Source organism: Oryctolagus cuniculus, chromosome 6, assembly GCF_964237555.1.
Source record: "Oryctolagus cuniculus chromosome 6, mOryCun1.1, whole genome shotgun sequence".
In the NCBI taxonomy this organism is placed as follows: domain Eukaryota; kingdom Metazoa; phylum Chordata; class Mammalia; order Lagomorpha; family Leporidae; genus Oryctolagus; species Oryctolagus cuniculus.
This window is the reverse complement of record NC_091437.1, coordinates 57317802-57344829: the sequence shown is the minus strand read 5'-3', so window position 1 is coordinate 57344829 and position 27028 is coordinate 57317802. Positions and strand designations below refer to the sequence as shown.

Below are 27028 nucleotides of genomic sequence, written 5' to 3'. Positions count from 1 at the left end.
TTACACATGCCTGCTCATGTGGTCCTGCTCCGTGCTACTGTCTGCCCAGGAAGCCCTCACCAGAATGGAATGGATGCTGGCGCCATGCTCTTGGAATTCTAGTCCTGGGAGCTAAATAATCCTCTTTCTTTATTTTCTTTAAAAGGATTCATTTATTTGAAAGAGTTAGAGAGAGAGTGAGGTAGAGACAGAGAGAGAGAAAGACAGCCTGTTCTCTCCCACGACGACTACAACGGCCAGCACTGGGCCAGGCTGAAGCTAGGAGCCACATGCTTCATCCAGGTCTCCTAGGTGGGTGGCAAGGAGCCAAACACTTGGGCCATCTTCTGATGCTTTCCCAGGCCATTAGTAGGGAGCTGGATTGGTAGTGGAGCAGCTGGGACATGAACCAGCACCCATGTGGGATGTTAGTTTCTCAGGGGGTGATTTATCTGCTATCCCCAACACCGGCCCCATCTTCTTTTTTTTTTAAGATTTATTTATTTATTTGAAAGTCAAAGTTACACAGAGAGAGGAGAGGCAGAGAGAGAGAAAGAGAGAAAGAGAGAGTCTTCCACCTGCTGGTTCACTCCCCAGTTGGTGGCAATGGCCGGAGCTGCCGCAATCCAAAGCCGGGAGCCAGGAGCTTCCTCCAGGTCTCCCACACAGATGCAGGGGTCCAAAGACTTGGGTCATCTACTACTGCTATCCCAGGCCATAGCAGAGAGCTGGATCAGAAGAGGAGCAGCCGGGACTAGAACCGGCGCCCATATGGGATGTCGGTGCTTCAGGCCAGGGTGTTAACCCACTGCGCCACAGCGCCGGCCCCACATCTTCTTTATAAATCACTCGGCCTCGGTTATTTTGTTTCCCACAACAAAAAATTGACTAAGACGTGGGATGTGGTCCAGAAAGCCCTCAGGTCTCAGCTAGGAGGCCCCAGCTACGCCCTGCTTGGGGACCACAGACTGTCCCCAGGAGCAGGGCTGTCTTGGGATGATACAGCCTCACATCAGAGGTAGAGGCCACGTCACACCTCAGTGCTCACCCCCATATGCTGAGGCTGTGCTGGGGTGGGTTGTCCTGAATTGATTGGGAATTTTCTGATGCTGACAGGGAATGGGAACATGAACTAGAAACCGGCCATTTAAGAAATAAACTGAGTACCATTTCTGGCACATGGGAGTGCATTGACTGAAATTCTCATCAATTCATAAAATGATTCTTGCAGTGCCACCACAGCAGTGATGGCTCCTGTCTCCATGGACAGATTAGCAAAGTGAGGTTCCGAGAGGGGGGACCTCACGTGCCCATGGCCACAAGGGAGTGATCTGTAGAGCTGGGGTTTGAACCCAGTTCTGTCTGCCTAAGCCTGTGATCTTACAGCAGGACAGTGGGGAAAGGCAGAGAAGGGAGCGAGAGGAGGCAGCAGCACCGGGAGGAAGGGGGGTGATGGGGGCTCCACACCCCCTTCTCCCTTCCAGGACAGCTGCCCCGGCTCCAAGAAGGGGGCTGTGAAGAGCCTTTCTCTTGGCTTGTAGGACACCCTGGGACATGTGCACGTGGGCCAGCACAGAGGTGGCTGGGGGGACAGGGACGGATGATGTAGCCACTCCAGGAGCAGTGCAGCTCAGGGAGCAAGTCTCACCTGGCCCCTGAAAACACCACTGTTTCCCGAGGACTGCTCCCAGGATTCCTTCTGAGGGCCAGGCTGGGCTGCTCCTCTCTCACTCCACGTGGGGCCTTCTTTCCCCGGCTGCCACCTGACAGCAGTGGTTTTCCACACTGATTTCGGCTTCTGCTGTCCCTTCCTGCACTGGGCGGGCCTGCAGGGTGTGAGGGGGTGGAGTGCTCTAGTTGGTGCTGGGGGCAGCTCATTCACAGTCCAGGGCTGTCTTTCCTGGGATGGCATTTGCATGGTGCATTAGTATTCTTGCCCACAGCTCAGAGCCGCTCTGGATGGAGGATGCTATGCAGATGAGCATCGAGCCTGGTGTGCAATGAGGGATTGATGCAGTGTGCAAGGAATCGGGGCTACCCGGTCGAAGGAGGCTGAGGGAAGCTGGGGCTCGGGCCCAGGGCCCCTCGTCCAGTTCCCACACAGCTGTTGCGTGTGATGTATGAGCTCCCAGGAGACCGCCCCCAGTAATTCAACCCTGCTCTGCCCCACAGATCCTTCAGTGGCATTGGGGATGAAGACAGCGCTGAGGCTGGCCTGATTGCGACCTTTGCATAGTTCACAGTCCCAAGGGGACAGAGCAGCCTATAAACCAACTGAAGACAAGGGGATAGGGCAATGGCACTAAAGGAAGGGGCTATGCCAGCTTAGGAAAGAGACACTGATGGAATTCAAGCTGGGAAAGGGAGGGGAGTCAGCCAGTTCTGTTCAAAAAAGGAGATGCTTGAACTAGGTCTTTTTTTTTTTTATAAAAAGATTAATTTATTTATTTGAAATTCAGAGTTACACAGAGAGAGAAGAAGCAGAGTGAGAGAAAGAGAGAGAGAGAGAGTGTGTCTTCCTCCCCAATTAGCCTCAATGGCCAGAGTTGCGCTGATCTGAAGCCATGAGCCAGGAGCTTCCTCCAGGTCTCCCACGCAGGTGCAGGGGCCCAAGGATTTGGGCCATCTTCTACTGCTTTTCCAGGCCATAGAAGAAAGCTGGATCGGAAGTGGGGCAGCCAGGTCTCGAACCGGTGCTCTTATGGGATGCCGGTGCTTCAGGCCAGGGCATTAACCCACTGTGCCACTGCGCCAGCCCCTGAACTGGATCTTAAAAGAGGGATACGATTTGCCAGCCACACACTGCTCTTAATGTATGATTTTGTTTAGGGCTTTCTCTTTAACCAACTCCAAAAGATTCCAATCTATTTTACTCTCCAAGCAGAGCCCGGGAGGCCGAGCAGCAGTGCACCGCTAGATACTCCCAGCCTCCAATATAATCCTTGTTGCGTGATCAAAATGGGTCCGTGAGTGCCCCAGAGGCACCAGGAGCTTCCCAAAGATCTCCAGGGATGGACAGTGCCCGGCTCCTATGAGCCCCATGTTCTGGGATTTCAACCCTGCTCGGAACCAGGGAGCGCCTCACAATGTCTCCTCCGTGTCTGCTAAACCAAAAAGCAGGTACTGCTCAGATCCCAGGCAGCAAAAACCGGGAGGCCTCATCCAACACCACTCTGCAAGCCAGCAGAGCTGCACCAAGCCCCGGCAGTCCCAAGCCAAATCTCCATGTGGGACGAGGAGCTCACAGTCAGTGGGGAAATAAAGATGCAGGAGTAAACACATATAGGTTTTTCACTTGTTTTCAACTTCTTTATTTAAAACATTTTAAGTGGACATAATCATACATATTTATGGGGTACCGTATAAGGTTTTGACGTATGTATGCAATGTGTAACCATCAAACCAAGGTAATTAGCATATCACCTGAGACATTTATCATTTGTTTGTGATGAGAACTTTCCAAATATTCTATTTGAAGTCTGCATTATTGTTAGCAACAGTCACCCTGCTGTCCTGTAGGACACTACAACTTATTCTTCTTGTTGGTAGCTTCCTACCTGTAAACCACCCTCTCTTCCCCCTGCTACCCTTCCCAGCTTCCAGTACCCCCATTCTACTCTCTACTTCTTTTTTAAGATTTATTTATTTACTTTGAAATTCAGTTACAGAGAGAGAGGGAGGCAGTGAGTGAGAGAGAGAGAGAGAGAGATTTTCCATCATTTGGTTCACTCCCCAAATGGCTGCAATGGCCAGTGCTGGGCAAAGCCAAAACCAGGGGCTTCATCCAGGTCTGCCATGTGGGTAAGAGGGGCCCAAGTACATGGAGCAGCTTTTGTTGCTTTCCCAGACCATTAGCGGGGAGCTGGGTGGGAAGTGGAGCAGCTGGGACACGAGCTGCTGCCCATATGGGATGCCTGCATCACAAGTAGCATCTTTATTCACTATGCCACAACACCAGCCCCTCTACTCTCTACTGCTATGGAATCAACTTTTTTTAGCTTCAATATATGAGTGAGAACATGTGGTATTTGTCTTTCTATGCCTGGCTTATTTCACTTAACATAATGAACTCCAGTTCCGTCCATGCAAATGACAGGATTCCATCTTTTTTTTTTCTTAGTGGCAAAATGGTGTGTCACTATGCATATGCATTCCACATTGCTTGTCCATATAGTTATTGATGGATGCTTAGGGTGATTCCAGGCCTTGGCTGTTGTGTATAGTGCCACAGTGAATGTGGAGTACAGGTGCATCGTTGACATACCTATCTCCTCTTTTGGATGCATACCATGCAGTGGGGTTGCTAGATCCTACTGTAGGTCTATTTTTAGTTTTATGAAGAAGTTCCATGCTGCCTTCTATGTTGGCTGCACTATAAACAAAAATCTCCCATGGAAATGGAAAGGGTAAGGTTGGTGGAGGACAAAGGGATTTGACCTGCACCCACACCCTGATTCTGACTGTGTACACTTGTGGGATCATAAAAATATATTTCATCTTTTTATTTTCTTTTGGAGGGTGAACCAACGGCAAAGGAAGACCTTTCTCTCTGTCTCTCTCTCTCACTGTCCACTCTGCCTGTCAAAAAAAAAATTTGTTTATTTGAAAGAGTTACAGAGATGGAGAGACACAGAGAGACAAAGAGACTGAGAGAGAGAGGGGGGTCTTCCATCCACTGGTTCAATCTCCAGATGGCCACAACAGCCGGGGCGGGACCAGACTGAAACCAGGAGCCTGGAACTCCATCCAGTTCTCCCACATAGGTAGCAGGGACTGAAGCACTCAGGCCATCTTCTGCTGCTTTTCCAGGCACATTAGCATGGAATTGGATCTGAAGTAGAGCAGCCGGGACTCAAACCTGCACTCAAATGGGATTCCAGTGTGGCAGGGCGGCAGCTTAACCCACTGCGCTATAACACCAAACCCTGTAAAAGGATATCTGGTCTTTGTTTCTGGCTCCTGGCACAGAATTCTTAAAGCCCTTCTTAGAGATGTGAAAAAAGCTTAATCTGCAATGGAATTAATCACCAGTGGCCGATGATCTGGCAGATCATGCTTATGTAATGAAACCTCGATAAAACCCTTTTGACAACAGCCCTCCGAGCACTGCCAGGCTGTGTGTACATCAAAGTGCTGGAAGACAGGCATGCCAGGAGCGGGCACCAAATCTCTGTGCCCTCCTCAACCCCTCACTGCCCCAGAGATCCTTGCTCTGTTCGTTTCTTCCATTAGGCTGCTCCTGTGTTGTGTCTTTTATAAAAGAACAGGGGAGTGGCAGTGACATGTACTTCCGCATCCCAGGAGCTGTTCTAGCACGGGATTGAACCGGGTTGGCCAGAGCACAGGGTGGTCTGGAGCTTGCAGCAGGGGTAGTGTGTGGCACTGAGCCCTTGAACTTTGGGGTCTTTGCTAGCCCTGGGGTGGTTAATGTCAGAACTAAGTTACATTGCTGCATACCCAGAGACCTGGAGAAATGGCTTAGTGTGAGGGGTGACAAGAACCTGTCAACTTCATTCCAAAAGCTGGGAGCGTGTCTGCCCTGGAGACAGGGCCTCTCTGAGGGCCACATGATTCAGAGGCACAGGGGGCTTCTTATTCCACACAGCTGCACCTCTTTTTTTACAGACAGCCCAGGGAGAGAAAGATGTTTGCACAGGGAAGAACAACAGAGTTGGGGCCACACCTCTGGGCTCTGGAAGGCTCCTGACATATTTTAAAGCTTCCAGACTTTTCCTCAAACCCCAGACCCTCCCCTCTGGAACTGGACTCAGACTCACCCTTGACTTTTTTTTTATTTTATTTTTTTGACAGGCAGAGTGGACAGTGAGAGAGAGAGACAGAAAGGTCTTCCTTTGCCATTGGTTCACCCTCCAATGGCCGCCGCGGCCAGCGCGCTGCGGCCGGCGCACCACACTGATCCGAAGGCAGGAGCCAGGTGCTTCTCCTGGTCTCCCATGGGGTGCAGGGCCCAAGCACTTGGGCCATCCTCCACTGCACTCCCGGGCCACAGCAGAGAGCTGGCCTGGAAGAGGGGCAACCGGGACAGAATCTGGTGCCCCGACCGGGACTAGAACCCAGTGTGCCGGCGCCGCAAGGCAGAGGATTAGCCTATTGAGCCAGGGCGCCAGCCCACCCTTGACTTTCTATGAGGCCCAGGAAGACGTGCCTGTCTCAAAATATGCCTCCCTCCCTTCTGCGGAAGCCCCCTCAAGATAAAATAATAAAGATTAAACAACAAATATCTGGAAGCAGTTGGCACCAATCTGGAATTCAGACTAAAGTACAAATGACTGATATACATGAGCCAGATTTGCTAGGTTACTAATTAGGAGGAAGTAAAGGCAATGGGGACTCGAATCCCATCAGAGGAGCAGGAGCTGTTGCTGGAGTGAGTAGTTTAGGGCTTTAGTATATCAGGGAGTTGGGGGGCACGTATTTGAACGAGTCCTGGCTGAGAACCTCTGCTCGAGTCCTATCTCGTGTGATGCACTCATTCATCTGCCATTAAGAAATATTCACTGCACACCTGCCTGTGCCTCTCCTGTTGTAGGTATCAAGATACGCCAGAGAGATCAAGACAGGCATTCGTCCTGATCGCTGGAATTTCCACCTGCATGGGGAGGGGAGACCAGGAGTAGACAAGCAAACAAGTCAGAGGATGTCTAGTGTCGAGACAACAGAAGAGGCCGTGGTGACAGAGCTGAAGGAGTTGGTCACCAAGGGGGACACATTCTATTACCTGGATTCTATTGCCCTGATGTCTGGAGTCTGCAATGCAAGGCTCCTGTCCCAGGAAGGAGTAGGCTGGGCATAGGTCTGGGCCATAGGGAAAATGATGGCCAATTTTAGGTGTCAACACAACTAGGCTAAGGAACACCTAGAAACCTGGAAAAGCACTGTTTTGCTTTTGTGTTTGTGTTTGTCCATGAGGGTGCTTCCCAATGAGATTAACATGTGAGTCTGAGTGGACAGGGTGGAGAGACCCAGCCTCAATCTGGGGTTCAGGGGAAACTAAATACAGAAGGGGAAGTGGTCTTTCACTCTGAGAGCTGTGACATACTCAATTCCCGGCTTGGAAGTGAGAACTCAGGTTGTGGGACTTGGACTTCAAGACTTGACACCAGCAGCCCCCTTTGCTGGTTCTCAGGCCTTTGACCTTGAACTGGAGGTTCCACCCTTGGTTTCCTTGGTTCTGAGGCTTTTGGACTTACCACCAGCACCCCATGGTCTCCAGCCTGCAGAGAGCCTGTTGTGGGACTTAGGAGCTGCCACTGAGCCAGTTCCCCTAATAAATGTCCTTTCATGATTCTGCATACATTTCTTCCTGATGCTGTCTCTCTATAGAACCCTGACTAATACAGGGACCACAGAGGGGCTCGAGAGGAAGCCAAAGGGCCAGGTTGTATACTGGGTCTGTGGTCCTTGGTGCAGTGTGGATTTTATGCTAAGAGCAAAGAGAAGCCATGTGCGGAAATTTTTTTAAACTTTTGATTTTGAAAAGATTATAGGCTCACAGGAAATCCCAGTATCAGTACGGGGAGGTCCTATTTGCCTTTCCTCCAGCTTCTTCCAGTGGGGCATCTTACCCAGCTGCGATAGCAAGGTCAGAAAACTGACCTTGGCACCATCCGCATTCCTTGTTCAAACCTCCCCAGCTTCACACACACTCACTTGAGTGCATGCGAGTAGGTCTGTGCCATTTTATCACCTGTGCCAGTTTGTGTGATCTTTTATCACCACAAAGGATGGCCCTCTGACCCCCAAATCCATCACCAAGCAGGGAGGGAGCACGGTGGGATGTGAGGGCTGTCAGCTGTTTCAAGGACATGGTCTATCAATCCCAGAGGTCTGTGAACAAAGCAGGTGCACCATCAGTATAGTATATCTGGACCTTGAGAGCTTGTTTGGAGGTTCTAGCTGGGGTGCGCAGCTACTTGTAAACCCGTGACTGAAGGCCAGTCTTCCTCTAGCGGGGAAGGTCAACCTCTTCAGCCAAGTGCACCGCTTCTGGAGGGATGCACATGGTAGGGGGAGGGAGGAAGGGGATGCCTGCCCAGCCGGCCAGATCAGCGGAATCAACCCTGGTGATCAATGGGGTGACATGTCACAGCCGGATTGCCCTCACATCCAATACAGAATGTATTGATTGCCTTCAGTTTGCAGCTGAGGTGCAAGAAGAGAGAGGCTGAGCAACTCACCCAAGGAGCTGAGCAACTCACGTGGGGCTCCTCATGGCTTCCTAGCTGTCTGGATTTAGATGATTCTAACTCCAATCTCCCATCCTTGTGGGTGAATAGCCTAGCACCTGCCCCCAACAGGCTCTGTGAAGAATTTACTAGAAAGGACTTGCCAAGTGTTGAGTATAAGGAAAATGCATCTGCTCGCAACATGCTGGCACTAGCCCAAAAGTACTGCAGAGAAGCCGGCCCCTCTGGGAAGGCAGAGATGATGTGACAGGGGCGGGGGTAAACGGCACTGAGACCCTGGTGGAGGTACCTGGTTCATGGCTCCCTGCACACAGCAGACATCCTGGGGCTGCCTACTTGGCTATGGAATTAGGGGGACACATGGGGAGCCCTGGTTCTTCAATTGCTCAGCTTGAGACGCAGTGTCTAATTCACTTCCTGGGGCTGGAGTCTGGGCATGGGCTCCAACTCAGGCTCCTTGCCCAGCGTGTCTCCCATCAGAACGGGAACATTTTTCTGCCCACCTGAGCCTTTGTCTCCATCTCAAATGGCTCATGGTCCAGGGTTCCCAGTCCCTGCCCCAGATAACACCAAAGTTTTATCGACTGTAATGTGTTGGGAACTGCCCGCCCCACTGGATGTGTGCTTAGGAGCAGGAAGTGGGGAACGAAGCCAAGCAAGTTAAGCAAGATGGGGTGAGAAAGAGAGGCGGGGGCTTAGGGCAGCTCTGGGGCTTCCCGGGGCACTGGGGGCAATGGAAGGACCCTCTGGGTCTGCGGCCTCAGGCCAGCCACCCCCAAGTCTGTCCTGACCGAGAGTCCAGCAGCCACCAGACAGCCTTTATTCCCTCTCCCCCAACAGCGGCACCTTCTTGATTGCCTGTGGCCTGGCTCTCTCTTTCTCAGAGGAAATCTCTGGCTGTTTCTGGCGGCTGCCGTCCATCTTCCCGGGCAGGTGCTGAGGTAAGGGATGGAGTCCCGCTGCTCCTTCCTCTTCCGTAAGCGCCAGCGCCTCCCGGGCACTCAGTGGCTGCTCAGGGGCCGTGGGGTCGAGCCTCTGCTGCACTGGTCTCCTGCCCTCCAGCTGCCAGGGACGGGTAGGTCCCTCCCTCCTCTCCAGCACTAATGAAATCTTCGTCTGCTCAGTGCCCAGGCGCGCTCGGGTCAGAGCTGCAGTTGCTGGGCTCGGTAATTATACCGCACCCCTCAGTGCAGACAGGCCCTGCTTGGCTTCTCTGTACCTTCACCTCCGGGGCAAACGGAGTCCTCACTGGCTGCAAGGACCCCAAGGGTGCAGGTGAATTCTCGCCCTCTTCCAGGTCCTTGGTCAGCCTTGCGTCTGCTCACGTTGATATGCATCCCCTACCCACCCCCCAGTACACTATCCCCAGGCCCCTTCCCACCATCAGATCCTATTCCTGCATCCTGGCTTGGCTTGCTCCAGTCATATCGCCTTTGCCCATGAAGCCTCCCCTCTGCAGTCAAGGATCCAGCAGACTCAGTGTCTGTTTGCTTCTTGGAGCTCTGAACGCTGGGCCCTGCATTTGTTGAGTGCATCATGGGTGGACGGGGGAGAGATGGGGGGGGACGAGGAAGGGAGGGAGGGAGGAAGGAAAGGAGGGAGAGGGGAAGGAAGATGGAAGGAGGGAGTGTCTACTTGTTTATCTATTCTCCTCTGAGGCTTAGCGGCGTGCTATTTTGTTTTGTCGTTCACTGCTTCCCAGAAAGTAAAGCCTTGGAGGAGGGAACGCTCCCCTGCACGCTTTCCCTCCACCAGCCAGGCTGGTTCAGCACCCTCCTAGGCTGCACCAGGCAGCCTAAGACCCTGGCTCCTGACCTTCCCAGGGATCCCTTCGAAAATCTGAATTCTGAGAACTCTCCCCTCAGAAACTCACACACAGAGAAATAGATGCAGTAGGGGCTTACTCTCCAGGACCCGTGCTATCCCTGGTCATAGTTTTTAAAAACTCTGGTCTGGTTGGAAAGAGTAACAGTATACAATTTAATGTCTTTTGGTAAGGGCTGTGCCATGAGCACGAATACCTTACAGGACAGGTAGCGGTGATCTCACTTTGAGGTGGAATGGGGTGTCTTGGTGAGGGAGGTGGTGAGAATCTAGGAAGAGGTTTCAGTTTCAGAAGCGGGGGCTCTTGAGGAATGAGGAAGGGGGAAGCTAGCAGGCAGGCTGAGGGGAGAGGCGAGGGAGGGGAAGCAGCATGCTTGACACGCGCAGGTGCCTAGTGGTGTCCAGGAGCTGGGGATACACTGCTGAAGAGTCAGGGTTTCTTTGCAGGGTGACGGAAATGCTCTGATTGGATGGTGGTGATGATGGCACAACTTTGCAAATATGCCAAAGACCACTGGTGTCAACACTTACAAATGGTTACTTTTGTTTTATGGTGTGTGCATTGAGATGCAGTCCAGTGGTTTGGTGAAACATCAATCTAGATATTCCTGGGAAAGCAGCATTTTCCGTGAGATTAGCTGAAGGTAGCAGATTCTCCTCCAAAAATATGGGTGGGCTTTAATCAGTCAGTTAAAGGCCTGCAGTCTCCGTGGGGAAGAGGCAATTCTGTGTCCAGACTGCCTTTGACCTTGAGCTGAAAAATCAGCATTTCCAGGGCTCTCCTGTCTGCTGACCTGTCCTGCAGGTTTTGGACTTTCCAGAACCTATAAGCATGTAAATCAACAAGACCGTCGCTTGTGTCTGAATTGGTATCTATAACCAATCTGTATCCAAATATTCCTGAATTCTACCTCAATTTAAAATTGTTCACTAGTGGGGAATTAAATAAAGTACAACAAAGCCATTTCAAGTTCCCGGGTGTGGCCCAGTGTAGTACAGAGAGTAGCCAGACAATTCAGCATGAAGGCAGGATGATGATGTCTTAGTTAGGATTATGTTTGATTGCAAGCAACAGAAGGTGACACAGACCAACTTCAGGAAAGGGAAACAGACAAGAAGGGACTGGGGGTTCACACACCCAGAAAATGCTTAATAACCACTTCCAGGAACTGCCACGAATCCTGGAAATCCCAGAAGTCTTGGCAGTAGCAACTCATGAGTTGGATTTTTGCAGAATAAATGAATCACTTTTGGTTCTTGCTTACTCTGCTCGAGATGTACAATAATCTCAGGAAAGAGATGCCACCAGCCACTCGGGTCCATGTGTCCAAGCCTTGGCCTGAGCACAAGACAGGACCTCTTGGTCCCGTGAGCTGGGTGGTGCCTGGGAAGCATATTCAGGGTCCCACTGCTGGAAGAATGGGGAGTAGGTGATGGCAGGTAGATCAGCAGGAGTACACAACAAGGTCAACAGCAGGACTGGGGGCCTGATGTCCACTGAGTGAAATGATGGCGTGTTGGTTACATCAGTGACGTCACCCCCCCAGCCGGCTCAGGTCCACAGCCATGCTGTTGCCAGGGCACAGAAGTGTTTATTTGTTTTGGCTGTGTGATCTTGATCAAGTCCTTTGGCCTGTCTGAAACTCCATGTCTCATCTGTTTGGAGGCAGGCTTTCACGCCCACCTTCTAGGATTTTTAGAAGGATTAAATGAGAAAACACATGGGAAGCTGCCTGGTTCAGGGTCTGATATACTCCGAGTTCTCCGACCTCCCTCCCATCCTTTCAGGGATGGTCCCCAATCTTTACAACGTTGCTGAGTTTAGAATAAGGGCAAAACGAAGCTTCTCCAGCCAGTTTTCCATCACAGTCATGAATCACATAATAATTTCACCCATGACAGACTGCATATGACAGCTTTCCCATAAGATCATAACTGAGCCAATAATTTTCTGCTACCCAGTGATGTCACAGCTGCAGTAATGTCCTCATATGGTGCATTACTCACGTGTGTGTAGGGACACTGGTATAAACTCATCTATTGTACTGGCAATCATATAAAATATAGCACGTGTAATTATGTACAGTACATAACACTGCTTAGTGGTAATAAATGACCGTGTTAGCAGCTTATGTACTCACTGTGCCATACTTCCTATCATTAGTTTAGAGTATGCACCCTTCTACTTGTAAATCACATTACTGTAAAACAGTGCACCCTGCGCCTCTGGCAGCAGTGTCACATCTCCTGTCTATCGTGTCTGTTAAGCGCATCACGATGCCACATTGACTGATTGACCTACCTCATCCTGGTGTGTGTGTGAATACAATCTACAGTGTCCACGCAATGGGCCCAACCACAGGTCTCAGGTGGTATTCTTGTCATTAGGCAAGGTGTGACTGTCAATTGAGAGCAGCTGTGAGCTGTGCCTGGGGCTGGGACCAAGGAGGTGGGCCTCGGGCTGGGCTGATTCGCTCTCGCCAGGAGCTCCGTGATTCCTCCTCCTGCAGATGCCAGGCCCGGCAGCAGCTTCGAGGCTTTCTGCTGCTTCTGAGACTGTGTCCTCAGCAGCCCCCTCTCCTCATCCCCTTCAGAAAGGGAACAGAAGCCCAGCCCCTGAGAGGCGGAGGGTGGGTCCCGCAGAGACTCAGACCTGCCCTAGCTCCTCTGCAAATTCCTGGAGGTGGTTCCCAGAATAATCTTGCAAACCCATGTGGCCCTGAAGTGGGCTGTGGTTTTTGGGGTGGAGGAGCAGCAGTGTGCTGTTGACCCACGGGACTCAGCTCTGGGCCACTGGCCACCCTACCTGTCCACTCCCTGAACCTGCAGCCAGCTCTGTGGCTTGCATTTCAGGTTCATAAAAAGAGATGAGGAAAGGAACGGGGCCAGAGGCACTAAGGGGTCACAGACAGTTGTGAAAGACCCAGCTCTGATCCACACCGGGCATGGCTGCATGGGGGAAGTGGAAGGCAGGGAGGAAGTAGGAAAGTGATTCAGACCCAGAGAAATGGAGAGGAAAAGAAATGGAAAGGGAAGAGAACAGAATGTGGAGAGAGGGTGCAGAGGTGGAAGAAGGCATGAGAAGGGAGAAAAGAGGAGAGCCTGCCTGAGAGAGACTTGGGAAAGGGAGAGCAGGGAAGAGGGAGGAAGAGAAAGGAAAAGAGAGAGAGAGAGAGAGAGAGAGAGAGAGAGAGAAATAAGAAAGGGAGAGAAAGGAAGCAGAAGGGTAGAGAGCAAGAGACCATGAGAGAAGAGGAAGAGGAATAAGAGAAATGGGTAGACAGCAAAGAGAAGGGAGAAGGAAGAAGACACAAAGAAAGGGGAGAGAGGGAGTGAGAGTCACGGCCTTGGAGGGAGAGATGGAACAGGACAGGGACACCGGTGACCGCTAGGCTCCTGCAACATGCGGGATAGGCAGCCCAGGTTGCAGCAGGCCCCCATGCCTGGTAAGCCTGTTTTCACTCTCTGAGGTGTAACGTGCCCTAAGTGATCTATTAAAGCAGAGTGAAGTCTACGCATGCTGCCGCCCACCGCTGCACCCCGGGGGGAAACACACTATATTTGTGGGGTGACTCAGCCCGGCTGCCACATCCCCTGGGGATGGGAGGCAGAACGATCCTCATGAGTTCACCTTCAAAAGGCCACAGAGACAGCAGAGGCAGGCCCAGAGGAAGAGGGATTCTCTTGGACGAGTTCAATCCCAGCATTGCGGTTGATTGAAATGATGGCCTAATACCTCCAACATGTGCGTGGATGGGCTTGGAGAGAGTGCTTCTCTGCTGCCTCTTTTAAGCTAAATCCCACTGCAGGGCCAGAGGACTTGTCCTAGACCTTGAACTCCCTGTTTCTCTGAGGAAAGTGGTAAGGAGGGAGTAGTTGTCCTCCCTTCTGGTCACAGTTCAACCTGCATTTCATGCAGCCTTAGCCCCAGCCCCTTCCATTCCCAAAGCCACAGGGTCACATTCTCTGGGAGGAATTCTGATTCCCCTTAGTGTCTTTTGTGCCAGGAGACTGCAAGCTGTGTGACCACAGGGCTGGTGGTTGGGTTGGCTCCTGGCTGCATGAGAGAATAAACCAAGAAATGAGTGAATGTGCCTGACTGGGGATCTAGCAATGCCGAGTTTGTACCCCACAGAGGTGCTCTTCCACAGCGTTTGCAGATAAAACAAGTGAAGGTCAGAGGCCTGCAATAATGGACCCGAGGGAGGGACACAGGAAGAGGAAGGGCGGGGAGGTAACTAACTGAGAGTGAGCAATGTCATGGCCGCCCTAAAGCATCACTCTAGTCCTTTGCAGCCTGATCGTCACTGAGAAGCATTGCCCAAGTTATCCAGTGGTCTGCACCCTCCCCTTGCATGTTCACTCAATGAGTAACCTAGATGTCTTTAAGGTGAGAGAGGGGAGAAGGATTGTAGCTGATGGAATAGGAGATCTGCAAATGGAGAGGCTGGGTTGGTGCATTTTAAGGGAGCTCAGAATTTCCCCATACGCAGATCAGTGCACTATCCCAGTGATGGTCACCAGAGCTGCCAGGAGTTGCCTTTCCTCCAAGGTGAGGGGCAGATTTTGGCTTTCCTCTGTCATGTTCAATAGTCCCTAGCCTTGTATCGGCCTCAGTTATTCCCACTACAGCCTGGGTTCCTCCCACCATGCAGGTACCTGCAGTTTCCAGGCCTGAGAAAGTGGCTAGGTAAGCACAGCTCATTAAGTACCATCTCAGCAGTGCACACCTGCACAGACTCGCTGATCAAACCACCCAGCATTTCAGGCATGAGCTCGCTCTTGACTCCATTCATCCTGGGAACTCATCAAGGGTAGACTGATGACCGTGAAGGAAGACTCCTTCTTCCGTCTGATGCTTTAAATTTTGAATTTAGGGCTGAGTTTGCCAGGGCACACTTGCAGCACAGTCAGGGCCTATTTGAAACACTGAAAGGACAGGTAAAATCTCTTAGGAGAGAGGACTGCAGGATTATAGCAGCAAAACGCTTCTCCTGGGAGGTATCCCAGTTACGTGACTGTGGATGTTGCCAGAGCGGTCGCTGTGGCAGTGGAGGGTGGAGCACGTGGAATAAAGCTTGAGAAGCTATCACTCTGGAGCCAGTACAGAGGCTAGGCCTTGGACATTGCTTGGCTTTCACAGGGAACTAGATAGAATATGGGCTCCAGGGAATTTTAAAATATCAATGCCCAGGGGCTGGCGCTGCGGCGCAGTGGGTTAATGCCCTGGCCTGAAGCGCCAGCATCCCATATGGCTGCTCCACTTTTGATCCAGCTCTCTGCTATGGCCTGGGAAAGCAGTCGAAGATGGCCCAAGCCCTTGGGCCCCTGCACCCGCATGGGAGACCCGGAAGAAGCTCCTGGCTCCTGGCTTCAGATCAGCGCAGCTCTGGCCATTGTGGCCAACTGGGGAGTGAACCATCGGATGGAAGACCTCTCTCTCTCTGCCTCTCCTCTCTCTGTGTAACTCTGACTTTCAAATAAATAAATAAATCTTTTAAAAAAATATCAATGCCCAAGCACCAGCAAGGATGAATTATGCCAGAATGCCCAAGGGTTGTGGCTTCTGGGTGGATAGTTCCTTAAAACACTCTCATCGGATATTCCTGGTTCTAGACTCTGCCACGCCTGAGCTGTGAGCCCCTGAGAAATTACTTCTGTGACCTGATCCTCACATTCCTCACAGGTAATGCAAATCAAATACTTGTGCAAATTTACGGGCATATTACAAGGATTTGGTGATATAACAGCCATCGAGAGCCTCATACTGTATCTGGCATATAGTAGGAATTCAAAAGTGGGCCATTGTTGTAATTTTATCACTGTGACTATTATGAATTAATGTTGATTAATCATTAGCTAGAAGCCTACCCTTCTTTGACCTCCAGGTCAGCACATGAAGTTGACAGCAGGTGGGGCAACATTAGGGAAGGTTGATGGAAATATCTTGTGCTACCTGATTGGTGGGTCTATTCTCAAAATGAATTCCAAGTGTCTTTTCTTGTTAACACTATTTTTTAAAACTATTAATATCTTCTACATTCTCACAGGACCTAATCCACCGTCACTGGAATAAATGCCAACTGGCATGCCTGGCATAAGATATGAGTGTGAAACTGGCCATCAATATGGCCAACTTTCTGTTAATCAAATAAGATGGAAGCAAAATGTGTTACCAGTTCATAAAGAACAAAAAGTCAAAGAATTCACTTTACTTTATATGTAAACAAACAGTAAGACTTAGAAATAAGGGCTCACAGGCAAGAAGTGGTTTCAGCTCTGACCTAACTGTGTAGACCATTCAGGAAAGAACCTACCACAGATGAAGTCCTTCTTATCTCCATATAATATAAATGAAATAAATCCCAAATAAATAGGTCCCCTTCACTAAGGCAGATCTGACCTCATTCCTCTGCTCTTCAATCAGCCGACTAGGATTAATGAGAAATATCAAGTGTTTTATAAACATTTCCTTTGCAAGTATAAACCAAAAGGAAAATGAGGGGCAATTTATCGCTTGGATGAGGGGTTAAACTGTTAAATGAGTATGCCGTTGAGAATGTTTTTGAAAGTTTCACATTGATCAGCCTAATTGAGCAATGCTAGAGATAAATCTGAAACACTAACATGAACTCCTCAAGTTAAATTTTTTCCCACTGTTGTCCCTACAAGTGAACACAGCAGTGTAGGCAGCAGCATTTTTTCTCATGTTCACCCCAATGCGCCAGATGGTCCCTAATGCTTTTCTCCACCCTAGGAAGCCAGTGCTCTTTAGAGGGTAGTCTCAAGTAGGGTCAAATTGGATTGGGTCTGAAATTTCTGTTATGACCAGAGAGCAAGAATGCCCCTGGAATATCACAGAGAAGGTTCTGGAAGGACAAAGAAGCTGGATTAAAGAGGCTTCTGCTAGTCAAGCTCCAATAATTTGAGTATCAAATAAGATGGATTACTATAATCAATTACAACACATGGAATCTATAAGGGGTCATAAGTTCCTGATGAAGCTGCAAAGAGAGAAGTTGATGTAAATGGTGAGCATGCTGGAATTTCATTTTATGCTACTTCTAATAGCAGACTGTGCTATACATGGGTGATGTCATTTCTTGTTGGTTTAGAAGGTGGGCAGTTTATTCTGGTAAAGAAGCAAGAGTGGACTTTGAATATATGTGATAGACTTGGGGAAATAATAGAAATAAGTAGTCACACACAACAACACCTAAAGAGGGCCCAAATAATGTGGCAGGAGAGTGAGCCAAGGGTCCTCGTGAGGACAGCAACCTGCAGGGCTGAAATCCCAGTCTCCTAGGAGATGAAGTGCACTTTAGGAAAACACTGCTGGTTGCAGAAAAGAAGGCTATGAGGAAGGCACAGATTTCACATTCTTAGACTACATTTAGCCATAAATCCAGTAACACTGGAAAATACTTTATCAGGATTCCAAATGAGAATCAGTAAGCCTAAACCTACCAGCCTGTGATGAAAATATTATTTTTTTAGTTCTAGAAGAAATGTGTTTGTTTTTAGGAGAAATTGGATCATGTGAAACCCTAATCCCAAGAAACATCATATCCACTCCTAAGAAAGTAACTCTGAGAAAAATAAGTATAAAAATGATCAAAAAATCATCTATCTATCTATCTATCTATCTATTTATCTATGTAGTTCGTCATCCTTTTCTAACCAATGCAAAATAAGTATATGTTTTAAAATAATTATCAAGTTTCATGTCCATTTGGCTGAGTTTTGTGTGTTTAAGCATTTAAGAGAGCCTGACACATCAAAGTTATGGTTTTAATTAAAAGTGTTGGAGAGTGTGGTTAAATAATTTTGAAACCAATGTTTATAAGTTTGGGAAATTTTAACTGGCTCAATTTTTAATAAATTTTGATTTATTGGTTATTACATAGTGTTTGAATGTCAAGAGGAATATTGTTTAATAGATTCATAAGGTTGGGAAGTGGAATATTAAACAAAGCACAAGGAAGATGGGTGTTCCTGCTGGTGACAAACATCCCACAGGCATTAAGGGACCTGTGAGTGCAGGACAACCGCAATTGTGGAGCCCTGGAGCAAGATGCCACCTTACGGAGAGCACTAAGAACAGAAGAGCTGTTGAGTATTTTTGCATTGGGGTATGCTATGCTATGCTTCTACTTTGTGAAATTTTTATATATTTACTTGAGGGAGAGGGAGAGAGGGAGAGAGGGAGAGAGGGAGAGAGGGAGAGAGAGAGAATTGTTCCCATCTGCTGGTTCACTCCCCAAAGCTGGAAGCTGGGAACCCAATCCATATCTCGCATGTGAGTACCAGGAACCTAAGTACTTGAGCCATCGCCACTGCCTCTAAGGGTCTGCATTGTAAGAGCTGGAGTCAGGAATCAGAGGTAAGTAGCAAAACCAGGCACTTTGACATGGAATGCGAGCACCTTGACCATGGAAATTTTTCTTCATGTTTTGAAGGAATTGATTGAATGGAGATTTTCCAAGTCCTGTGTAGAAATTGAGAGGGGTCTTTGGGTCTGGGGCCCTAATCCTGCACCTAGTTGCCTCCAGTGCTTTCTGCCAGACCCTACCCAGATGGGAAATTTGCTTCTTTTCCCGGAGAACTCTGATGCTGTCATTTTTGTCTCTTTAACCCAGACTAGCAGTATTTCACCAATAGGAAACAATGAAGCCATTGCCTTCTCCCAGCCTCCTGCTGGGGACTTCTTCAAGATGCCCCCCGTTCTCCCAGCAACCAGAGGACGGGGTGGTTTCTAGGCTCATCTCCTGTCTGACAACACCATCCCCTTGTGGGTTGCTCTGCTTTGGAGACTCCTTGGCAGGTCACTTGCCATCCCTCCTTCCAAAGTCCCAGGGGAACGGGATTGAAACATTTGGGAGCACATGCCTTGGAAACTCTGCCCACTCTTCCCTTCCCTTTCCTTTGTATTCACTGCATCGCAAGTCCTGCAAGGAACTCAAGTTCATCTTGGTGTTCTGTTATCTGTGTCACTTTTATTCACCCTGAGCCCTTGAACATCCCACCCAACTCTAATCTTGAAAGCTAACACTTTGCTAGAAGCCTTTTTATCTTTGCCTTTAGAGCTTACAGTGTGTCTGATTGAAAAAGAACCCAAGGTGCCAGAACTCTCACACAGAAACTTAAACACACAAGCGACTGCTCCTCTAACAGCAAACTGGCCTTGGCTGGGCGATGGTTCCCCTGGGAAACTGCCTTGGGAAATTGACCTTGGAGTTGCACAGTCGTGCAGTAAATCCTCGCTGAGTCTGGCATCTCCAAGGCCATCTGGAGTGAGTGGCCAGCCAGACAGTGACACCTTTCACCCACAAGCCTGAAGGATCCTCATCAGGGCTGTCTCGGCAGCAGGTGCTGTCAGGGGACAGGAAGGCTGGGGAAGCTTCTCTGCCAACCAGGTGTCGCTTGTGTCTCCTAGTCCACTGAAGGGTCGGAATTAAAGGAGCTCATTCCTTTGCCTGTGTCTGTGATATCTTTCTAGGCATGAGGTCACCAATTCATGATAAGTTTGTATTAACTAAGCGAGAAACTTACAGGGGCTATCTAGTGACTACAACCACCACGAAGTCTGCTTGGATAAAACCACAGACCATTAGCTGGCCTCCCATCAGCTGGCCCATCACTTGACCCCTGCTACATTTGTTCCTTTACCTTGAGCAGCTCCCCTGATGTGCCCTTTGCAGCCAAGATGTAGGTGCCCTGGATTCTGTCTCCCAGGAGACACTGTGACCCCCACACTTACCTCCATGACTCTATCTCCCTGAGGTCCTCCCTGACACTTCCTCCACCACAAATTTTCTTGTTCCTGTTCTCTTCAGGTGCATTTCCATTGGAATTTTTGTCTTGCTTTGCTGCATGTATTAATTTATGAACCTGTGCTGATGTGAACCCTGACAGGGCTGTGTTGGATTCATTGCTACCTCTCCCAGTGGCCTGTAGAGGGCAGCACTCAAAAAATGCTGTTCAAGGAATGAACGTTAAACAGCCACTATGGAGTCCACACCAGGGTATCGAGGAAATAGCTAAGAGCAGATCCATGAAATAAACATCTTTAGAAAGTAGCCATATTTTAGAGTTTTAAAAATCAGTAATTACTTTTTGATTCTTGTAAAATCCCAGACTGAAATTACGGGCCCAGGTAACATAGGAGATGTCATCTTGAGCCCAGAGACAGGTATTTTGCTTTGTTTGAATGAGCAGTTTTAGCTCACAGAGCCAGACGGTGCAGAGAGTTTTCAGGCATCCCTGCCTCACCGATGCACAACCTCCCTGCTCTCAACATTCCGCATCCCAACCTATCAGCCTGCATGGGCCTATCGTTATCACCCAGAGCCTGTAGTTTACATGAGGGCTTGCTCCGTGTGTTGCGGGGAAGGCTGTTCATAATAAAAATATTCTACATTTCCAAACTGCTTTGGTGCTTCGTAACTTCTGTTGAGCACTGCTGTTAGGACGTGTGATAAAAATCTCCATTTTCCCTGAATTTGTTTCATAATCAGGAGCGATGTGTTAGCTGGTAGAATAGCAGTGCTTTTCCTTAAGAATGAGTCGCCACAGCAGAGGTCAGCAGAAACACATTATTTCATTTACCAGAATTTGCCTTAGCATTCAAAATTTCATGCTAGAAACCATTTTAGTGAGTCACATCACCATGTCAAGACCATAACTTTGATGCAAACCTTCACTGATGAATCAAAATTCGAGAGAAATCACAGCATGCCTGTCTTTAACAAAGTGAAACAGGATTTTTTTCATGTTCACATTGCATTCGTCAACAGTCTCCCTTTAGCCAATTAGTCATGGGGGAGGCAGGGAGCCACAGACGGGAACAGAGGAGTCATGTGAACACAGTTAAGTCAAAATGTAGAGAAACAGAGTCTGTGTGCCCCTGCTGGGAACGAGAGGGCAGCCTGACACTTTGGTATTTCATCATCTGCTTCTAGCATTATTCAGAGAGATGAGCATCAAAAAATTTGGAACTGCAAATTAGAAACAACTTTAAACCAGAGGTATTCTGATAAGCATGAAAGCATGGGCCACCTGTCACCCCTCAGCCTGTCATTGGATCATTCAGGATTTAGCAATGAACTCGCAGTGAGGCCAGCTCCCCTGGGTAGATTTAGGATGGGAAATGGGTCTGTTAGTAAGGAAGTAGGGAAAGGGATAGGAAAGGCAGGAGCTTGGACAAGGAGTCTGCTCCAGTGGACTTCAGCACCCTTGCAGCCCTGCAGGTGAGACTCCCTCCCCAAAATGCTCCCTTACTCCAGCTGTGTTAGGAGAAGTATCCAGAACCGGAAGATATTTTGAGACTTCTAACGTGGTGACTTTGTCTCCTTTTGTTTAGTTATTTGTATCTCTTCTGTTTTCTTGTCTTACCAGCAATGGGAACCTTTGACTTAGAAAACTCTAAGAAAATCAGCCTGCTTATTCCTGGGACAGCAATGTGGGGGATGGGCTCTCAGGGAGTCTGGTTGGGTGTTGGGAGGTTTGTAGCCTTCAGGGACACAGACCAGCTTAGGATGGCATTCAAACAGCACTCAGAGCAGTGCCTGGTATCTAGCGCATGGTCACCCCAAGGCTGGGATGAGTGTGTGGCGATGGATATAATGCAGAAGGGAACAGAGCCAAGATGTAGAAAAGATTTGGAGTTGGTCAGACCTGAGTATAACTTCCAGCAGTGCCACAGTCAGCTTGTTTGGCCAGGGGCGAGTTACTTAGCTCCCTGGGCCTCTGCTTCTTCATCAGCAAAATGGGGTTCATTTCACTGCCCCCCAGAGAAGCCTGAAACTCAGGTATCATGGATGTAACATGGAGAGCATGGGGCCAGGCACTCAACAGATGGAAGCCGACTTCTCTCCTGCACCCATCACACACCCCAGTTCTTTTCAAAATGGTTACGCCGTAACCGAGCCCTTATGTCAGTTCTATCAACACCGCACACTACCTCCGTGCTCACCTCGAGGTGTGGGGCTGGGGGAAGAGGACTGGGAAGCTGGCTGGACCATGTTTCCATCATGGGATTTTGGGATGAAGTGTCAAGAGTGGACTCCATCCCATTGGTGGACCCCAGGTGTGGCTGCCTCCTGAGTGCAGGTGTCAACTACATCCCACATCAAGCTGCCTAGCAGGGCCTCTGCATTCTCCTCTATTCAGGGTGACGTCGCCCTGTTTATAAAAAATCCTGGGCCTTTCCTGGATTCTCCTAGGGGACATGAACTCATCAGTAAGAAGTGGAATCTGGAGCCAGCCAGGGTACAAATCCTGCGCCCACCCCCACATCAACTAACTGTGTAGCTTTGGACGTACTGCTTTTCCCTCCCTGCTTCTGGATTTCCTCATCTATAAAATAAGGATAGCACTGCACCTGTCGTCTAGTACTTGCAATAACTAGGGCAGTTGTGAGATTTGGCCAGCTGGTATGTATAAAGCCTTTGGCTTGGGCCTAGGATATGTAAATCACTTAATAAATGTCAGCCAACATTACGGTTATCAGGGGCCCCTGATTTCACATCTTCCCTCATCCAGATTAACAGACCCCCAGGCCTGGGAGGGGGACTGGTGTCTGTATGCCCTGTGGCCTGGCCCCCAGCAATCCACTAGGGAAGTCTGTCCTTCCAGGATCATTCTGCTGACTCTCACCATGGCTATGTCGGGTTTGGACCAAAAGTATTCCCATTTTGCAAATGAGAAAGCTGAGGCTCAGAAAGGCTACATCCTTTTCTTAAGATCTGTCTGGCAGGCCATGGCAGAAGGAGGGCCTAGTCCCAGGTCTCCTGACTCTAATTGGTGCTCTTTCCATTGTACCCTGTGGGTGTGATGAGCACAGGAGGTTGGCTGTCAGGGAAGGGCCTGGAACTGCTTTCCCAGCCCCAGCTCCTGCAGGGGCCAGAAGGGGCTCTAATACTTCCTACCCTAGAGCCTCCACTCCTCCCACCTGGTTGCCTGGAGGCCTCCAACGAAGATGTGAAAAATGAGCCACTAAATGTATTATGACTTGTGAGGGCTGTCTTAATAATTAAGTTTTATTAAAACGAACACCAAGAAATTTCCTGACACGGCCTGCCTGGTGGAGCTCATCAAAGGTGATAAATGAGTGAGTTCTAAGGGGGGAGGGAGAATAGGGAGGGGGGAGTCAGGACAGTGAGAGAGAGGCCTCAGGGTAGAGAAGAGGATGGGTGGGGCAGGAGGGAGGCTTAGGAGCCCTGAGCAGCTCACAGCCCAGAGCCATCCAGGCCAGGCCTGCTTCCTCCCTGCTTTTCCCCCAGATCACAGCCAAAGCCATGTGGCCTTGCAGCATGGCATGGGAGTGGACTGGAGACCCAAGCCAGGATGACTGTGGTAGCCTCCTGGGCTGTAAGAGGCAGATCAGAGTACAGGACACTTGCTTCTCAAGAGAAGCGAGCTCTGATCCACTGGGGACACCAGCCATCTTGTCTGTGGACATTGACCAAAATACTAGGCAAGCTGAGCGTGGTTTCCTTGGAAAAAGCCACTGGAACGAGAGCTGGGCTTATTTACAGCAATTCTGTCATTTGGATCTTTTGCAGTAAGCATGTGTTTCCTTTGCACAGACATGAATGAACACTTCTACCCACACTATTTCTAGCTGCAACCTGAGTGTCAGTCCAGGGTGGAGGGCACAAGTGCACTCGGAGATAGGCCCTGCCCTTAGGAAGTCCTTGGTTTTCTGGAGGAGGGGTAGACAGCCCGTTAGGCTACAGGGGCTTCAATTATGTGTGCTAAGGGCTCTGGCAAGGGTGAGCCCAGGGTGGCTGGCGAGGGCGCAGAGAGGAACCTTGGGAGAAGTTTCTGGACTGGGGACATCTGAGCTGAGACCTGAAGAGAGGAACTACTTAGTAGAAGGAGGGAGGACGTGGGTGGGGGGGACCAGGCCCAAGGGGAGGCCCAGAGGCTTGAATAAGCAATGGGCGTTCCGAGCCCCACAAGTCCTGTGCAGATGGAGCAGCATCTCTGACTGGCACTTCCATCTCCCCACCCACAGATCAATTCTCCCATCTGTTTGGATGATAACTCTGCCCTCGATCAATAGCCCAGAATAATGGCATTCTGGGCCTCACCAGAGAGCACCAGCTTTAACCTGTGTTATCCCATCTCTGACTAAGAAGGAGTGAGAAAAAGCTCTGTTGAAGGGATTGTTATTTACTGGGGATTGCGTGAAGGGCTTTCATTCCCAGGAGTCTAGGTTGTATCCTTGAATCAAGTCAGGTCATCAGAAAACTTGTACCAAGGAAAGAGAGATCAATAGAACAGAATGGAAGGACCAGAAATAGACTCCGATACTAATGGGCATTCAGGGCTGGGTGAAGGTGGCTTTGCAGAAAGGAGAAGATGATTCAGCCAGGAGCCCCTGCCAGGAGAGTTGACTAGCCATTTGCAGCAAACCAAAATGACGCCTCAGACCTCATACCCAACCACGTTGATCAAACATTCGCAAAGATAGGTAGGTAGATAGGTAGATAGGTAAATAGGTAGCTAGGTAGATAGATGGATGGATGGATGGATAGATAGATAGATAGATAGATAGATAGATAGATAAAGAGGGAACTTATAAAACAGAATTAGAAAACATGACAGTGTTTTTATAATATTGGAACAGAGAGAAATCATTCTAAGAACACCAGTCTCAAAAGATTGATAAATATGATTACAAAATTATATGACTTTTAGATATGAATGCAACATGCACAAAATTGAAAGAAAATGATGGGCTCAGGGGTGAGACTTTCAATGGGAAACCACTGAAGGGTCTAAAGGAAGGGAATGCAGGGTAGTGGGTGGAGTGGACAATGAATCACCATAGTTAGCTTCACATTTTGAAAACAAAATCTCCCTGGCCTTCGTGATCACTGTAGAATTAGAGGACGCCTGCTGGTTGTAGAGGGAAAGGTGGCGTGAGTGAGTGGGGTCAGAGAACAGGCTACTGCAATAGGCTGGACAAGAGATGCTGGCTACTTGGGCAATGAGGCAGTGGGTGGAGTTGAGAGACATATGGGAGCAGAACTCTACCTGGGGAATGGGTGATGCCCTTGATAAAGATGTCATAGGCTAGAGAGGGTGTCATTAATGACTCTTGGTGTCCCGGTGCCACCGCCATCCAGAGAGACATGTAAGACAAGAAACAGAATAGTGATGGGGGTGAAAGGTACATGTTGTTTTTAGGCCTGTTGAGTTTGAGTTGCTTTTCAGGGGGGCTAGCTTCAAGGGTAAGGCATGGGTTCATAAGGCCCAGAGTCTCATAAATGGCTCAATGCTCTTCTGCTACCTCCTTGAAATCTTTAATAATTTTAAACAAAGGCACTTGGATTTTCATTTTGCAGTGAGCCCAGCCAATTATGTAGCCAGCTCTGCCTTCAGTCACCCAAGAGTAGATTCTATTAAGTACTCTGAGTACTTAATGCTCACTGCATGACAATGGTTTGCACCTAGGATGGTGGTCCCATAAGATTATAATCACCATGGCCGGCGCCATGGCTCAATAGGCTAATCCTCCGCCTGCAGCGTTGGCACACTGGGTTCTAGTCCCGATCGTGGCGCTGGATTCTGTCCTGGTTGCTCCTCTTCCAGTCCAGCTCTCTGCTGTGGTCCGGGAGTGCAGTGGAGGATGGCCCAAGTGCTTGGGCCCTGCACCCCATGGGGGAGACCAGGAGAAGCACCTGGCTCCTGCCTTTGGATCAGCGCAGTGCGCCGGCCGCGGCGGCCATTGGAGGGTGAACCAACGGCAAAGGAAGACCTTTCTCTCTGTCTCTCTTTCACTGTCCACTCTGCCTGTCAAAAAATTTAAAAAAAAAAAAGAAAAGAAAAAAAAAGATTAGAATCACCTGGGACCACCGGTACCGCGGCTCACTAGGCTAATCCTCCGCCTAGCGGCGCCGGCACACCGGGTTCTAGTCCTGGTCGAGGCGCCGGATTCTGTCCCGGTTGCCCCTCTTCCAGGCCAGCTCTCTGCTGTGGCCAGGGAGTGCAGGGGAGGATGGCCCAGGTGCTTGGGCCCTGCACCCCATGGGAGACCAGGAAAAGCACCTGGCTCCTGGCTCCTGCCATTGGATCAGCGCAGGTGCACCGGCCGCAGCGTGCCGGCCATGGCGGCCATTGGAGGGTGAACCAACGGCAAAGGAAGACCTTTCTCTCTGTCTCTCTCTCACTGTCCACTCTGCCTGTCAAAAAAAAAAAAAAAAAAAAAAAAAAAAGAATCACCTGGGGCCGGCACTGTGGTGTAGCAGGTAAAGCCCTGACCTGCATTGCCAGCATCCCATATGAGCACCAGTTCAAGTCCTGTCTGCCCCACTTCTGATCCAGCTCTCTGCTGTGGCTTGGGAAAGCAGTGGAAGATGGCCCAAGTGCTGGGGCCCTGGCACCCACGTGGGATTCCTGGAAGAAGCTCCTGGCTTCAGATCAATGCAGCTCCAGCTGTTGTGGCCAATTGGGGAGTGAACCAGTGGTTGGAAGACCTCTCTCTGTCTCTACCTCTCCTTCTTTATCTGCATAACTCTGACTTTCAAATAAAGAAATAAATCTTTTAAAAAATTAGTTGGTTAAAAAAACAGCAACCAAATGAAACTCGATGAAGGGCGGGATGGGAGAGGGAGTGGGAGAGGGGAGGGCCACAGGAGGGAGGGAGGTTGGGGGAGGAAGCCACAACAATACAAAAGTTGCACTTTGTAGATTCACATTTATTAAATTAAAAAAACTATATAACAAACAAAAAAATAAAAAGAAGTAAAAAAGAACTTAATACTTTACCCTTTTAGTATTTTTTATGTTCTAGTTAAAACTATTGGTTGAACTCTGTAATTAATACACAATTACTCTTAGGTGTTTAATTAATGCTATAACTAGTACTCAAATAGTATTTTACACTTTGTGTTTCTGTGTGGGTGCAAACTGTTGAAATCTTTACTTAATATATGCTAAATTGATCTTCTGTATATAAAGATAATTGAAAATTAATCTTGATGTGAATGGAAGGGGAGAAGGAGTGG

General features: G+C 49.2%; 1 protein-coding gene across 1 annotated transcript in view; it reads right to left on the bottom strand.

The window, feature by feature from the left end:
• Window positions 1-27028, bottom strand: part of KCNIP1 (potassium voltage-gated channel interacting protein 1) — a 331932-nt gene that overhangs the window by 213196 nt on the left and 91708 nt on the right. The window lies entirely within an intron of this gene.